Source organism: Apis florea, unplaced genomic scaffold (assembly GCF_048593485.1).
Source record: "Apis florea isolate Af1SG1 unplaced genomic scaffold, ASM4859348v1 contig_2274_pilon, whole genome shotgun sequence".
Classification (NCBI taxonomy): domain Eukaryota; kingdom Metazoa; phylum Arthropoda; class Insecta; order Hymenoptera; family Apidae; genus Apis; species Apis florea.
In genome coordinates this window covers 424,930-444,385 of record NW_028256550.1, presented here as the reverse complement: position 1 = coordinate 444,385, position 19,456 = coordinate 424,930, and the positions used below count along the sequence as shown (strand labels likewise).

At 19.3% G+C, this 19,456-nt stretch overlaps 1 protein-coding gene across 1 annotated transcript in view; it reads right to left on the bottom strand.

Moving 5' to 3' along the window:
* wge (BAH domain and coiled-coil containing protein winged eye) overlaps nt 1-15,604 on the bottom strand; it is a 311,213-nt gene extending 295,609 nt beyond the window's left edge. The window contains exon 1 of the mRNA XM_086903106.1: nt 15,437-15,604. The gene's annotated coding sequence lies outside the window, so the exon portion shown is untranslated. The remainder of the gene's footprint in view (nt 1-15,436) is intronic.
* Nucleotides 15,605-19,456: the final 3,852 nt, after the last annotated feature.

The window sequence follows — 19,456 nt, the reverse complement described above, 5'->3', positions numbered from 1 at the left end:
GAAATATTATTATTTTATAAAATATATCATTTAATACTACATTATTATTTATTATAATAATAATAATTAATAATGTGTAATAAATTATTATAATAATAATATTATTATTATTTATTATATTATAATTAAATTATATATAAAATTATATAATTATAATTGATGAATAGTAATTTTCAAAAATGATTACAAAAATTAATTTTAAATGAAAGGAAAATTTTAAATAAAATATTCATCAAGTTTCAAATTTATTTAACTAATATTCAATTCTTATTTAAACGTAATTTTTTCATTTCTGAAAGTATTTATAAAAGATTCGTCACATTCAATCTATTACAGATTCAAGTCTTTTTGAAAGTCTATTCAAGATTTTTCAAGATATAGAAGATTCGAATTTTATCTATCGAATCTATTTGCAATATGCTTGATCTCTTTATTAAATAATATTAAAGTAAATATTTCATTGCATTATATTTACAAATGGATGTATAGATATAAAAATAAAATTAATATCTACTTTTAATGAAAAAAAATTTTTATTTAAGTTCTGTTTTTTTATATCGTTCATTTGTCGTAACAATGAGATAATTTAAAAATTATAACTTTAAGAAAAACGATTTTAAATATTTTGAATTATTAAAAGATTGCGTAAAAATCTCACATAAAAATATCAAATTAGAAATGAACAAATGAAAATATATTACAATTTTGTAAATAAAAAATACCATTTAAAAGTAACTCAATAACTCAAAAATTAATAAATTTTAAATTGTATCATATTTAAAGTAAATAAATGATATCTTTTATTAAAAATTGAAATTTCTATAATAAATATAAGATAAAAATATAGCAAAGAATGATTAATATTTAAATTTTTCTTTATTATTTTTTTTTTGCGAATGTAATTTGCTAAATATTTCTTATATTATATAAATATGATATTTATTTATTTAAATCCATTAAAAAAAACACCATTTTTATTACATTTAACATTTACTTATATGATAGTATTGAATTTTAGCCACAAATTAAAAATAAAGTATTTCAACAATTAAAAATTTCATTTTCTTTATCTCATTTATTTTGATACTCGATAACAAATTAAAAAGTATCCCTATACAATATCTATTAAATTTTACAGATAATATTGAAATAAATACATACATGAAATAAACATATATATATATATATATATATATATCATTCTGATATCACATAAGGGATTATTGATTATAGAATATATAGAATTATTCATACAAAATTTTTCAGTAATCTAACCCAAAATTATCAGATTTTAAAATTGCAAATAACACGAATTTTCAGAATATGTAAATCGCTTAAATTATCAGAAAGGATATGATGGTATATGTGTATGCCATTTATTTTATAATACACATACTTTCCATTGTTACAATGCATATTTGCGTTGAACGAAGTTTCTATTTTAATTATCGAATGCTTGCTCAAATATTGCTTAAATATGCTCGGATATGAGCACATTTAATATTCTTCTTGTGTTAGAATAAAAAAATACCAGTCACCATAAAATATCCCTGCAATACTGCAACTGTTCAAACGAAAAACAAATTTGCTATGAAATTTTTGTTCAATCCATGAACGATTTTTCACAAGTGTTTAAAAACGAATATTGCAAAGCATGCTACTTGTAAACGAGTAAAACGAAAATTTCTATGTTTAAAAAAAAAAAATATTAAGTTTCTTAAAACAAAAATTTTCAGTTTTTTAATAAAAGGATTTTTCAGAGAAAGAAAATTAAATTCAGTAATGTGAAAGTAAAGATCTTATTTTTTAAAAAAACTTTACTCATCAAAAATCAAAATTTTTTTACAAATATGATTATTTTACTGGGATTATAAAAATAAATATAAATTTGAATGAAATATCATGTTTCTGTAATTTTACATTCATATAATATTTAATATTAAATAATGATTTTTTTAAAAAAATTTTATATAAATAAATACATACTAAAATAATGGAAAAATAAATATCATGTAATCCATAAAATAAAAAAACAAAAATATTTCCATAATTTAACGAAATTTATTTGTATTAGAATATGAATAATTAAAATTAAAACATTATAACATTATTAATCCTAAATAATGGAAAAAACGAGAATAATAAAAATAAGAAAAAATATTAAATAAATCCTTGAAATTCTCTATCATATTAAAAAATATTATATAGTATAGTTACATTACAATATATTATTTATATTAATTGAAAAAAATAAATGTACATGTACTATTTTTTATATATTATTATTATTTATATTTTTTATATATATACATACTATTTTTTTTTTTTAATTATATTAGAATTTAATTCTTCGGGTTTCAAATTCCGGATATCTACATAAAAATCGAAATGGAATCATTAAATTTTGTATTTTTTTAAAATTTAATATTTCACAGTTGTATGTTCAAAGTTATAACTATAATAAATATACAAATATTTTAATAAGACTAATTAACTATTGTATAATTTAATATATTTTAGTAAGATCCTTATATTTTTACTATAAATTAATCTGAAAATTTAATAATTTAATAAATTCTAATACGTTTATTTAAGCATTTTTGCATACAAGAAGTATAATGAAGTTAGTTATCACTATTGAAAACCATGACAAGAATTATTAGTGTCATAACAGATCTAAAAATGAGGAATATAGTTAGTATTTGATGGTATTGAATTTCTTTGGGAATATTCCTCGAGTTCTTCATTAGGTGGTCGAAAAAAGATCGTAATCCTACTGCTTCTCTCCATTGCGAGAGTTTTTTCGCAAACGCGTCGCGAAAATAATAAACTAGAAAGCGGACTCATAAATGCAAAAAAAGTTGCGTATTCAAGAGGGAGAACGATGTTATTGAAACTTCGAAACATCGCTCGAAAATGTGAAAATATAGATAAAAATTATTATTAGACGAATATAAAAGTTTTATCCGTTCCTTCATTATTTATAAGTGAAATATTGTTTTTTTTTTAAATTAATTATGATGAATTGAAATAAAAAAAAGTCTCCTAATAACTATATATATATATACACACATCTATAGATAAATATACATCATAGATAAATAATAATTTATATATATAAATAATAATTTATATTTATATAAATAATTTACAAGATTATTGTAACAATATGACAATTTAATTAATAATTTATTTTTAGACTTTATATTCATTTTAACTAATAAGATTTCAAGATCTTATTATAATTGCAACAATTTATTTATTATTAGAATTTATTAATGAATAAAGGATAAATATCAAATATTCTTTTAAATTAAAAAAAAAAAAAGATATTTAAGCATTCTAAAGTTTCTACAGTTTCGAAATTTAAGAACTCACAATATTTCGGATTGAAGATTCACAAATCTAAAAATTAAGTTGCAATCCATTTCAGATAATATATAAAAAATAGTGAATTTTTTTTTTATGTCAATAATTGATATAAGAAAATATAGTGCATATTATTCCATTACAATAATGCTAACGGCATATTAATATTTAACATTATTCAATAAACAATACAAATATGTTACATCATCATTGTTTTAATATATTATTTATATAAATTATTACAAAAGTTTTTATAATTGAACATTTACAAACTTCGTAGATTTTAAAAATTAACAATTTTTTGTAAAAGAATAATATTAATTAGCCAAGAAATAAATAAAAAATTATATTACATATAAATATATATATATATATATATATGGTGTTTTATAAAAATAATTTCTAAATATAATGAAATATTTTTTAAGAAAGTATATTATAAAAAAAATATTTTTTCAAAAGTTGTTTGGTAGAAGAAGATATAATATTAATAATTTTAGATTGATACATAGAAGTCATATGAAACTCAAATAAAATTTTTTCAAATAATTTTTATTATATTAATTCAGCAATTTATTATTTCGTGCAAGAAAATATTAAGTTTTTATATATAAAATACTTAATATTTTTAAAAAATTTTTAAAAATAAATTTAAAAATATTGTAACTTGAAGTTCATAAAATTTACAATATGAAAAATAAATTGAACTGCATTGAAAATAATATGATTCCATTTAAAAAAAATGAATTATCATGATATTTATTTGAATTATTTCATTTAATATATTTTATTAAAAAAATTATTAATATTGCATAATGTATTTTGTTTTAAGTAATTTTTTATAAGAATATTTTTTTCATAACATTCTTTTCTTAAAATATATTTCATTGTATTTTAAAAGAAACAGACAATTTCTATAATATATAGGCAAATATAAAATTAACCTTTCATAAAATATACATGCAACATTTAATTATATTTATTTCTGATTTTTATTTTAAAATCATAATTATTTTCTTATATTAAAATATATATTTTTTAAAATTATTATATATATTACATCTATAATTTTATAATATATAAAAAAAGTAATAATAAAATCGACAGAACTTTACACTATATAAATTTCACACCGATCATGTTTATCGAACGATCAATTTATTTTTGCACAAAGAAAATAAATAATTACAATTCGTTAATTCGACAAATAAGAACAAGGAAAATATAAACACACCTTCATATTATTATTTTAATTTTTGATTTAATATTTGACGAAGATTTTGTATGATACCTTATGTAAACGTATTTTGAAATATGAAAAAATTATTAAGATTAAATTAGAAAAATTACTAAAATTGATATCATTTTCATTAAAATGTAATTTCATGAAAATTAAATTGATTTTGAAAAACGATCTTGTGGTTTAATCAAAAAATCATCAAGAAAAAAATTTTTTAAATTTAATGAAAAGTAAAGTTAAAAATATAATTCAATTTTAAATATAAAATATAACGAAAAATAAAGTTAAAAATAAAGTTCGTAAATTAAATATTAATTATGAAAGAGATTTAAAAGAAATATAAAGTGATAATCATAGAAACAGAATTCAGAAGAAATTCTAGATTTAAAAAAAAAAAATAAATAAATAATTCAAACTCAATATTTTAGTTAATAAGTTTCATTATTTGTAGATTAGATACTAATTACTTTTATATAAAATCTGTATATTTACTTATATTGTAATGTACATATATGCTTTATATATTTATGTAAATATTTATAAAAGATTCATTTCAAAAAATTTAAAAAATTTTAATTCGTACACCGCAATTGAATTCGAAAAATTAACGTTAATCTTAATATTTAATATAAATTTAATATTCAATATTTAAGATTTTAGTATTTAACATTAATTTTTTAATTTGAAAATATAGTATACGAAAAATATTTAACGATTGTTAATTACTTTAAACAATAGTATAAATATAGGTTTTTCTTGTTTAACATGACACTTTTCCAATATTTACAACACAAATAAGAAAGAAAACTAATGAAAATTAAACTTTCATCCTCTAAATAATTAAACATTCAGTTTTAAAAAAGATATTAAATATATATAATAGCTATATTATATCTATAATATATTATATCTAAGAGATATATTAATATATTCCTACAACTCGCATTGTTAAAATAAAACAAAAAACAAAATAAGACAAAACAAGAAAAATAATAAAAAACAATAGAGAAATGTACCTAATCATTCTAAAATATATTGACGCAAAAACTTTTGCAACGATTCCACATAGCCATGGATCAAAAAAAAAAGCGCGAAAGGAAAATAACAGGAAAATTTGTAAAAGCGGAGCGGTTCAAAAGAACAATAGAAATATTACAGCATAAAACGAAAAGCGAAGCTTCGTCTTTTCTAGGCAAGTTACGCGTATACATGTTGAATGATTTTCGTAGCTCGTTACTCATTTATCACTAATCGACAAAGTAATCGGTTGGTTTTTCCATCCCTTCTCTATCCTTTATTCTTGTATTTCAATCTTGGAACGTGATGAGACGAGCATTATAATCCAGATAAACAGGCCAAATGATTCGCGTACTTCGACATTTCGAGGCGTTTCTTTGCCAAAGCGAGTGGAACGTCGCGGTCTCGCCTTTGCTCGATGTTTCGTCTGGCAAAACCGAAGACCGGTTTTTATAACCTTTGGAATATAGACACCCAATCTCTGCCTCTCACCTCGAATTCTCCAGCTGCTCCAACCGAAATTCGTTAAATATTCCTACTACCATGCATTTGCGATTTACATGATTCTTGATTAACAATTATTTATCTATCATTAATTCATCTTTTTTGATATAAATTGACGAAAAAGATATTATTCTGTATTGTTACTGAAGTGCTAACTTTCTATGTTTTATTTATTTTAAATACATATCAAAATCTATGTGTGATTATGCAATATATATATATAATAATTATTACATTAACGATTTGTTTGATTTTCTGATTCGATATTAAAGATGATATTTTACTATTGTTGAAATATTTTGAGCATTTCAAATATTTAATATTAGATTTACAGGATGCGTTTCAAATTTCACAAGCAAAATTACAGAAATCGTTTACATTTCTCTGTTATCTAATTAATAAAATAAATATATATTCAAATTCATTTTCTTCTAAATCTTCTAATCTCGAAAATTTCTATGTGATATACTTATGAACAAGCGTCAAATTGGCGTGTATCCGTAGAAATAGGTATATAAAAAATGTTCGTAAACCTAGTGTTAAAAATATTATTTATTTCTTTTTTAGTATATTTCTAATTTATCTGATTTTCATTTTTTTTAAATATAAATATTTTCAAATGAAAATTATTTATATTTAAAATTAATAATAAATAATAAAATAAATTTGATTTTTAATTTTGTTAAAATTTTATCAAAACTGTAATAAATTCATATTGTTATTATTATAATCATATTTTAAATTTCAAAAAAAACATTTCAAATTTTTAAATATTTCTGATATATTTGTAATTTATTCGAGTATTGCTTGAGAATTACTTGTTTAGCATTAGTACAAATTTCTAAACCTTTAATGCTAATGGCAATATTGTTGATAGAGAATGATTGATTATAGCAATCGTTTAACTCGAAGTTTGTGTTTATTCGGTATCACGAATCGAGAATGAATGATACTCGGTAATTTGAACAATAATAAGGATATTTTGATCCTCTATAATCGGAATCTTATTTATTTATATATGAGAAAAGAAATTACAGTTTTTTTTATTTGATTTTAAAAATTAAACATTAATAATATAATTATTATAAATGTTAAAATTCAAAAGACAAGTGACAAATTCTTCATTTTAAAAAAAATTAATAATAATAAATTTTAATAAAGAAAAATTTGTATTTTTTCAAAGATTGAAATTATCTATTGATAAAAACTTGGAAAATCATAAAAATTTAGTTAAATACGAATCTTATAATTATATGACATATAATATATAAAATTTAAAAAAATTTTCTAATATAATAATATAATAAAATTGTTCTAAATTCTTGAAAAAATATTTTAAAAAAAGATAAATAGTATTTAAACAAGGAATTAAAAATATAACTTAATAATATAAATAAAGAAAATGAGATTTATGTAAAATTTAATATATTTAATAAATATTATTATGATAAGATATAAACTTCAAAAAAAAATTTCTATATTTAAATTAATAAAACATTAAACATTAAATAATCTCTAAACATTACAAACAATGAATATTCTTAGTTACATTTACAATCTAATTTTCTCCTAAATCAAACGTATAGAATGTATTAAAATCTCTAATTACCATTCAATAATATTTATGCAGAATAATTAATGAATATTCAAAGTTTAAGAAATGTGATATAATCGCTTAATTTGATTTTATGTACAATTTAAATGAAGAAAAAAGAAATATTTTTATGCTTCTTACGTAAGAACGATACAACTTCTCTATTCACATCTCACGTACAATCTTAAACGTGACTATATGTTTCTGAACACCTGTCGATAATGAATGTAATGTGTGTTTTGAGCGAAAAATGGAAGATGAAACTACATAAGAAAAAAAATTTTTATTTAACAAAGCATTAAAAAAATGATAAAAAAAATAAAATTTATATTTTTAAGAAATATATTCATATTGTTCAAATAATTATTATTTTTGATTCATTTGATTTGATTCATTTACTTGATTCATTCATTGTCTTCGAAAATAATCCAGTTATCTTGATTTAATACTATTTTAATACTAAATATTGTAATCCTTAAAAACAAATTCCCATATTTGCTGAAAAAATGCCGAAGTATCGAATTAGAACTTTCTATATTAAATTCATTTCATTTATATTGGATATAAAGATTTTCTTTTTATGGGATGATGAAATATAATATTATTATTATAATATGTATTATTATTATAATAAGTAATCGAAAATTTCAATAATATTCAATACAAAATTCTAATTCAAATGTTACTATAATATTATTAACTATATTATTATGCAATACGAAATATGAAATTATTTTTATTATTATACATACATACATAATACATAAAATTTCAAGAATAAAGATTTAAATTTATTTAAAAATTCAGAATTATATAATAATCTTATTTCGAATCTTAATGAAGTAAAATTTCAAACTCAATCAACTATAATTTCTATGTATTTAAAAACGTAAAAATTTATTTTAAATTTAACTTTTAATTATGTAGAAGCAAAATATGCAATTATAAAAAAAGCAAAATTGGATAAAGAAATAGTTGAAAAAAAATTTTCTTAAATTATTATTTTCAGCAAGATGCAATAACAACAATTATTATCTGAACAAATATTCCGCATATTTCATTCAAGCAACAAAAATATAAAGCAGAGATGATATTGAAAGAGACATTGCATTGATATGATTTTTTATGTGGCATATTTAAATTGAAAAAAACGAGGAAAAATATTTAAAGAAAGAATATTTTAATATACAATAAATGCATATTTAGAATTTAAAATTTTTGAAAGAATAATGAAAATATTATTCCTTTCATAATTATTCATTGTGTCCCTTTCAATTAAATTTGACAAGTAAATAAAAAAATTAATTAATAATTAATGAATGAAAAAAATAATGAAAGATGTCAAACAATTTATGTCATTATTCTTGAATAAATATTTGTTTAAATGTAGTAAAAAAGAAATTAATTACTAATATTTCGCAAAATATCTTGAGAAATTATCAGAAATTTTATTTTTGATATCGAAAAAATTCAATTACTACCATGCTTGATATGATTTAAAATTAATGCAAATGCATATACACGAATATTGCTACAAAATAAAAAGATAATCGTTCTGGATTGATTTTCTATCTTCAAAAAATTTACAATACAAAAAACGGTAAACGAAAATAATATAGAAAGAAAGTAATAAGATCAAGAATAAGATCAATTATTTGTTAAGATCAATTATTAGCTAAATTGGTTAGACAGTCTGACTTAGAAATTATTTCATTTGTTTATGAACCAAATATTGATTGAACATGTAAAATAAAAGAATATTTACCGAAAATATCATAAATAAAGAATTTTGTTTTTCAAATTATTTAAAAATTTGACAAAAATATATTACAAATTAATCATTATCCAGGTTAAAGAACTGGTATATGAACACGTTATACATCTTATCATTTAAAAAAAATAGTAAAAAAATAAAAAAAAAATTAAGATTGGCTCAAAAAGTTATTAAACAAATATTATAATATTATAGTACAAGATACTAAGCATAGTATTTATATTGATGATAAAATAAATCGACAATATTATCATTTTGGTATCTGAAGAATAATTAATGAAATTAATATTATTCTCTTGTATTACATTGTTCCTTTTATAAATATCATTGCCCTTTTCAATATAATTAATTTATAAAACAGAACAAAATATATTTTTTTAAAAAACGAAAAAAAAGACAGATAAATGTAGAAGAAGATTAATTAGATAGTTTATCTTTCTAATCAATTAATAAAATAAAAATGCTTTAGTTTTTTTATATCTTATTCGAAACAAAAATGTCCCTTTCGTACCATCTCTTCACTGCATATATGTAAATATTTATCTCACTTTGTCACTTGAACCGTCAACGAGAAGACTTCAAGGAACCCTTAGATATTTTCATGTTGAAACCCTTCAAATATTCTAGCTTCATATGAAAAACAATATAAGTATATTTCTTAGAAATTATATATAAGTATATTCTTAGAAATACGATTTTAACAAAATTTTGAAACTTAAAATGTGACTTTTATGAAATTTATATGCAAATTATTTTATTATACAAAATCATCAAATATAATTTAATATAAAATTATTTTTAATATTTAACATTTAAAAAAATAAAAATTTAAACTTAATTTTAAAAAATTTAGATTTAATTTTAAATTTTGCAAACACGTTCAACAAGGTTTATAATTTATTATTTTATTATTTTAATATCTAATAAAACTATTTCTACTAAATTGTATAACTATTTTAAATTTTCATGAATTTATTAAATTACTATTTCATTGTGTGTATGTGTCATGTGTGTGTGTGTGCGCGCGCGCGCGGTGTGTGTGTATAAGAGAGAGAGTGCACGTATGTGTCGAAATAAAAAATTATCTTACCATGTAAATATTTTTGTGAAGTTCTTAAAGTAGTAATATGTTATCATCTTTTAAAAAAAGTTAGATTTTATTTTTTATGAATTGTTCTATATAAATATATACATAATATATAATTTACATATCATATATATATATAATATAATTTACATAGATGTAACCAGAATAAAATGAATGAGATAATCTTTCCAATTCGTGATATTTTGTACAATCTTACTAATACGTATATACATTAAAAATAAATATTAAAAAATATACATTAAAAAATTTCACAGAAAATAAATTTCGAAAAAACTTATCTAGATATATATTTTTGAAATATATTTATGTCACATTCGATAATAAAAATTATTAAAAATTAAAATTTATTAAAAATCCAAAATTATTTAGATTAATTTAGAATAATTTTTTCTTACATTTCTTTTGATTTTATTAAATATTAATAATTATAAAAAATATTTATAAAAAAATTAATGATTAACACAAAATTAAAATCTTTTCTAAGCTAATTCTTTCTCTAAATAAAATTTTACCGATATTTTTAAATACATACATTAATATTCAGATAACTATTGCAAGACAGAAATTGAAAGGCATCAATTATTCGAAAAACTAGATGTTCTAAGAACTATTGCTAGTTTCTTTTTTAATTTTACTCGCTTCACTGAAATGTCGGAAGCAAGAACATTTCTTATAAATTAAATAAAAAAAAATATCCATGTTTTATTTTAAATCTCAGCTTTTTGAAGACATATGCATACCTCAATAACTTTTAATTTTAGAAATTAATGGGGATAACTTCGAATCAAATCAATTAAGCGAGTAAAAAGTATAACAATTAACGGACAGTATATTGGAAAAAAAGAAAAAAAAAAAATAAACTTTGAAAAAAAACTTTTATCTATTTTAACAATCTCGAAATATATTCAGGATATTATTTTGAACAACTTTCTTCTTTATACATAATAATTATCAACTATAATTTTTTGAATTATTCACAAAAACTCTTGATATTATATCATTCTATCATATATATGTATGACAGTATATGTGTTATTATGAAAACAATGTATATAAAATGAATTTCTTAATCTTAATCTTTAGATAATCAGTTAGAGGAATATATTTTAACATATGATTTTGATGCAATCTAACCAAAATTAATAAAATGAAAAGATAAAATAGAAAAAATTACATTTCTGATCTTACATTATTTTTTTCTGAAATAAAAAAAAATTTGTTGATTATACTAAATTAAAATGCAGCTGCTTATATAAGAATAAAAAAATTATTCATTTAATAGATTCTAGAGATTCTATTTTATCAAAAAAACCTTATTTTTTCTGTATATTGTGTATATTTTTGTGCATACATTATACGCGTATATTATTATGAATACACACATATAGTCAGAATTCAATGCTATAATTAAAAATTTTTTAAAAATAACTCGGAAATTAAATCGATCAAATTAATTAATTTAGTAAGGAAAAATCAAAATGATATTTCTGATAAAAATATTTCAAGATTAATGAAATTAATGAAAAAATTACTTTTCTGTTTACTGAAAACAATAAATAATTGTCTAAATTGAATATTTTATAAATAAAAATTTTAAAAGCACATGTATATGTATTATATTATTCTTATAGAATAATAATAATAAATACTATATACAATAGAAACAATAGAATTATTTTTCTTAAAAAATTTTCATCTTAATATACAGAATATCTTTAAAAATTAAAGAAACAGCAAAAATAATAGAAAGAGTAAAAAAATAAAAATATTTTTAAAAAGAAATGTTTATTATATTTCTATTTAACAATAAACAGTATTTTTTTCTTAATTAATTGTTTTTTTAAAAATTTTTACTTTAGTTATCGTTTGTCTTGTATGAGTTTTTAATTAATATTTAAAAAAGAAATCAAAATATAAAGAACAAATCAAAAAAAAGTGAATCAAAGACTTTCTCGTTTCGACGGATGGCAACTAGCGAGCGGCATATCGTCGTACCAACAATTATTTCAGGAAACTAAGGAGATCATTTTACACTTGAAAAATTACTTAAATCGATCGCAATAAATAGAAGGAAATATTTATATTCCACAAGTTATTTGTCGTCTGTTCATAATACAAAATATTTTGATTATTCGTTTTGACAATATAGACATCATCGAATGAAAGAATCAAATAAACCAAATATTATTTATTATAACTAATTGAAGAAAAAATAAAGACAATTCTATATTGTAACATTGTTTTAATGGTGCAAATATATTTGCTATTTATATTCATATGCTTTTATCACATGAAATAAATTTTTTAATTTGAATTTAATTCGAAAGATATATTTATTTTCCTTTATATTTTATTTTTATTTTCGAGTTTATTTAGTTTATTTTTTGTAAAAAAATATAAATAAATATACGAACAAAAATAATCGTTGACAAATTTTATCATAAACTCAATTTTCAATAAAAAATATTAAACCATGGATTATTCATTTATTGCTAGTTGAATATATTTTCTCTTTTTCCCGTCTCTTTTAGTTTTTTTTATGTTATTCGATTGATAATATAAATAATATTAATCCAAAGAAAAATAAATCTATTCGGAAGATTTGCATTAACATAGAATTTTCAAAGTGTTATTGTAATATAATGCACACAAATTAATATAAATTTATAAGTTAGAAAATTAATTATTTTTGCGATTGCAATTTTATTTTATATATATATCGGTATATCAAGATTCTTTAATATATTTTCAATAATTTTTTAAACACATAATTATATTTATAATTATTTCTATCTAAAACATGCTATATATTGTTCAACAATAATATATAAAAATATATATATTATTGTTTAACAATAATAAACAATAATAAATTAAAATAAATAATAAACAATCTGCAATTTAGATATACCTAAATTATGTGCATACATAATTAATAAAATTATTTATCAATAAAAAATGTATTCGAATGTAATTTTCTTTGATAATTATTTGTCATTATATAATTCTGGTAATCGTTAAATCATACTAAGGGGAATATGTGTCAGTGCATAATTTTATTAATCGAAAAAAATCAATGATATATTGAAACATTGTTCATTGAGAAAGATTATTCTGTGCGAAAAATGCAATGACTGATTTCACTAAAATACCGTGAAACTGTAGAACGAATAGATTATTCGTGTTTGTGTGCTTGTCGAAAAGTTTTATACGAAAGAAGTTTCGAATAAACTTTTATCGTTATCAAAAATAAGACAAGAAAGTTATATATGTGTATGTCATATAGTTTTTAAACGCTTCAAAAACGCTTTAATAAACAATAATTTCAATTTAATTTAACAAAGACTTTCAATTTTTATTACAATTTATATCTCAATTAATCAGGATTCAATTTTATGGTTTCATAATTATGCGAGATAATATATAGTATATAGATATTATTAGTATATCATATAATGATATATTAAAAATGAGGTTATATTTATCTAAATAACAATGAATTATTTTTATCGCAATTATTCTTCAAATCTAATAATTTGACTAACAAATAGATATATATCATAAAATATAATAAAGAATAAATCTTTTTAAAAATTGTTAATTTTCCGCAAATTTTCTATTATATTTCATTATCTATTATATAAAAATAAAATTTTATAACGTCTATAGACATATTTTTATTTATTTAATTTATATTTTCTAAAAATTAATAATAATTGAAAAAAATATATTTATCTCATACTAAAATATTTTTCAAAGATATTTATATATATATATATATATATATATATATATATACTAAACAATTCTTATGTGATAGTATTCCATTTATCAATAAAAATATAATAAATGATTGTTTTATTATTACGAAGTTAAAATCATATCACAATAAAAAAACTTTTCTCTGTGTATAAAATTTCATAAAGAACTTAATGAAATTATGAAACTATGTATATATGATAGAAAACATATATATATATATTTTTTTTAAATAATAGAAATTACATATATTTCATATATAATTACAATTACTATCTATAATAATGTAGATTCAGTTATAAATTTATTTTTAATAAATTTGAGAATCATTATAATGTATGATTATGCGATATACATAAATTATATTTACATACATACCCATAATATTTTTCCATCAAATTTATTTTTACATTCATATAATAATGTATAAAATATATAATATAATATATATATATAACATGTATAAAATAAATATATACATATATACATATTTCTATCGTTCTTAATTACTTTAATTCTCTAATTTTTTGAAATTATTTTATTATAAAAATAGATTATTATAAAAATAAATTTATTATAATAACATATATATGTAAATAAATACGTAAACAAATAAAATTTCCAGTACAATAAATTATTGTATAATTAATATTTCGAGAAATGAAAAATTTTATTTAGTGAAATTCCCGATTACACTGAAACTGAAAGGCATTTCTAAGGCTTTGCCTTGTTCAAAGATTAATGTAGACATAAAAATTTTATAAACAATAATAATTGTAGATATTAAGATTTTATAAACAATAATAATTTATTACAAAAAGATATAAAATTGAAGTATCGTACGATTCATTCCTTATGATTATTTTGTAAAATAATAAAATTGTGTTATTCAAAATCCAATCCAAAAAGTCAAATCGTTTTAATAAAAGTACCATGAGATTAACTTTAAAATTTAAAAATTAAGATTTTTTTAATCATGAAAATTTGAATATAATTTCGATTAATTAAAAAGAAAACGAATTTAGATAAATGTAGAATGTAAAATCTTAAGTAAAATGGCATAATATTTACCTGCGATTAAGCAGAACTCCACTGTGACGATTATGCGAATACTGCGTAAAGACAGGTTCTGATCATCTTGAAGAGAAATCCCCAAGAAGTAAACATATCCATTTATAAAATCATGTTCGAGAATATGAAGAGAATGATGGAACCGTCGGAAGTCGTCACTTCTATTACGATTCTTTTTTCAATTAAAATACATCACTGTAATCACTTATTTTTGTTCACTATTCACTATACAATATTGAGTTTCACTCAAGCACGCAAATAACAAAATCAGTAAATAAAATTCATAAAATTTTTACTTATTATTCACTTCCAAATAAAAAATTATTCACGCATTTTTTGAACACAATTGAACAATAATTAAAAATAACAAAAATTCTTTTTTGTATGTTATACTGATTTACAAAAACAAAAACTAAATATATTCGAAAACTTAAAATCGAAAGAGATAAATATTTATGAACACGCGTTTTCGTTTTGCATGTCGTCCTTTCGAAAGAAAGTATTACAAACTACGAAAAACTACATTTTCAATTAATATCACAAAATATTTACCGGTAAATAATTTCTACAGTTTTTCAACTTTTTTTAGTTCGTATTGCAGCAAATAGATATTCATTTCGAAATCAAAGTTTTCTCAAACTACGCTTAAAGAAAAATACATCAATTTTCGATAATTCGATATAGAGAATGGATCAATAGATTTGAATTCAACGATATTTGCGATATAATAATAATCAAAACGGAAGATATGACTCGTAGGATCTGATCATATTCCCTTTAATGCGGGCGCCGGCCGGCTTAAAGCTATACAACCGAATGCTTTTTCTTGTAACTGATAGCTCGATTTTTTAAATATCCACAACGATTCACTTTATATACGTTTAACGTACGAATCACTTATTAAAACGTTCAACATATTTGTATTTTGTTAAACAAAGTTTAATCGACACATTCACAGTTCAAATCACTTATTGAAAAAACTTTTAGACAATATTTCCATATAAGTAGAAGAATGTATAATTTATTTTAAAATATCATTTATATGTTATGATTCAATTAATAGATAAATAATTATTATTTCCAGTAAAAAGAAATTCACCCGTAACGCGACATATCGTAACATGTTCACTATCGAACGGTTAAATTGTGACTGCGGCTAGTGGGGTTCGATGCCATCTCCCCCACTACCATACTTAACACTACTAGCGAAACACCACAGAGAGTAGTGGATGTTTCAAAGGACACGCCTACTGCCACGCCCTCATCTCCACGTTCACACCTCCTTTGGACGCGCCTCTTTTTTTCGGAACTTATCACATGAGAAAATTCAGAATAAATAAGAATAAGTTCTTATTTACTTTATATAAATGCAATTTGAATATTTCCCGCGCTTTTTCAAAATATAATTTAAAAAAATAATAATATTTAATGTTAAAATGTATTTAAAGAAATAATTATAAATAAAATAAAAAAAGAACAAAATAAAAATAAAGATATTATCAAAATAAAGATAAGATTATTTAATATATTATAATAAATATATTGAATATTCGAAAGTACGCAATAAAATTTGCAGAAGAGATAGAATATAAAAAATAACAAAAAAAAAGACGCTTTAAATCTACTATTATTGAATGTTTGAATATAGTATAATTATATATAAACAGATAAATTCTTTCTGTAATAATATATATTTCATATTTTTTTTGATTTTATTTTAATATTTTTATTCCACAAATTATTTTTTATTCCACAATTAAAAATATAAATTTAAAATAATATAAAATTTAAAATATCATTATATTTAATTGCTCAAGTATGAGAATTTTAAAAAATGAATAATTTATTTTAAAGATAATGTTTCTTTTTATAAAATACAAATAATTAAATTGTGAATTTTTATTTAATTTATGAATTATTTTTATTCTAATATAAACAAAAATTACATTATTAAAATATATTATTTATAATCTGTGAAACTCTAAAAAATTTTTAGAGTAATGATAATTTTATTGTTATAAATATATTGTTATAAATATTACATATTAATATATCAATAGTTATTTAGATATAATTGATTGAATGATATAAAAGATCTATAATAAAATTGTTTAAAGATTTAAGTAATATAAATATATTTATTCGTAAACTAATCTAAAATACTTTTTTTTATATAAATAAAATAAATATAAAATTATTGTATTAACGAATCATTCTATATCAATCATTCTATATCATATATATTATTTTAGATTTTAAAAATATCTAAAATGTTTAATAAACATAACTATTTCTAATAAATCATTATAATATAAGAAAATCTAATATTAAAATGATATACATGCGCATTATCTTTCATATAATATTGTTACAATATGTAAATATAGATATATTTTCTATATATATCTATATGAATGCATATAAGTACATGTGTATATAGTATAATTAATACAAAATAATAATATTAGCCATTTATTTACCCAATATATTTTTATTATTATATCTATTGTATCATGTATATTTGTATCTACATATAAAGTGGCAATATATTTATGAAATCCTTCTGGAAGATTGATTTAGAGATCAAAATAGATAAAAATTGATATAAAATAGACAAAAATGTCGATGAAGTGTATTTATTAAGTTGCAAAAAATTGAAGTGTGCATTAAATAAAGTCAAACACGGATTAAATAAACAAATCTATCTCTGTTATATTGCCGTTTACTCTGTTTCTGTCTCATTTTATTAAACGCAAACTTATAATTTATATATAAGTCTCAATTAATATTTTTTTACCTTATATATCTTATTTATCTATTGTATATAAACTTTTTATAAAATGAATCTTATAAAGCTATTCCATGATTATATTTTTATTATATTTTGTATATCTTCATATTAAATATATTATACAATATAATATATTTATAAAATTAATATAGATGGATAGCTATTAATTATTATATTGTAATAATATTTCAATTATTAATATATTGTTATAATATCTGCTTTGTTTTCGATAAATTAAATTAAATATTTGTAATTTTTTAGAATTGTTAATAACAAAAGTGTAAATATTGTAAATAATAAAAAATTTATAACTCCTGCAGTCTTTATGGATTAAATTAGTGATAATCCGAATCTTCATAAGATGCGAAGTATATATCAGTTCGATTCATTCCAAAACAGATGCATTCTCGAAGTGTTCGACGCTGATCATTTTTTTTCTCCTTTACTGCGTGCTTAAGAGTTTAATTGAAATCTAAATGTTGTAAAAAAAAATATTCTACTTTTTTTTCGTATTGTATCCATAATTAAATTCATATTTTCCTTATAATATATAACGATATTCTGAATATATTTATTCATTAAATTTTTAAACTAATAATAAATATAAAAATAATAGAAAATAAGAAGTTCTATAAAATAGAAATTGATTTATCTAGATTTAGAATAAATTGCATAATATTATTATTTATATATAATAATTTACTGTATAATATTATTATTCTAAAAAGTACAGCTTTTAGAATACTGCAACATTGTTTTTTTTATAAAATAACTTAGGGATTAATTTAAATGACTTAATGAAACTCGATTTATTATTTTATTTATTATTTTAAAAATATTTATTTTTTTATGATACTTATTATCTCTTAATATCTCACAATCTATCAAAAAAAATTATTCGAGATATTATTAATCACTTTATTAAATTTTCACGATACACGAAATACAACTAAAATTTTGCAAAATTTTTTTTTTTTGCGTAACATTATATATATATATTTTAAATCCAATTCTCAAATACAAAAAAGATCAATATTACATCTCTTGTAAATTCTCCATTTAAATAACAAATAAAGCGTGATGATTCTTAATTCTTTCAATAAATATATAAGTAAATAAGTTTAAAAATTAATTTTAATATACATATAAGGACAATAAAAATTTATTTATCAAAAATAAAGATATATCTCAAACAAATTGAACAGTTAAGAATATAAAGGATGTACAGA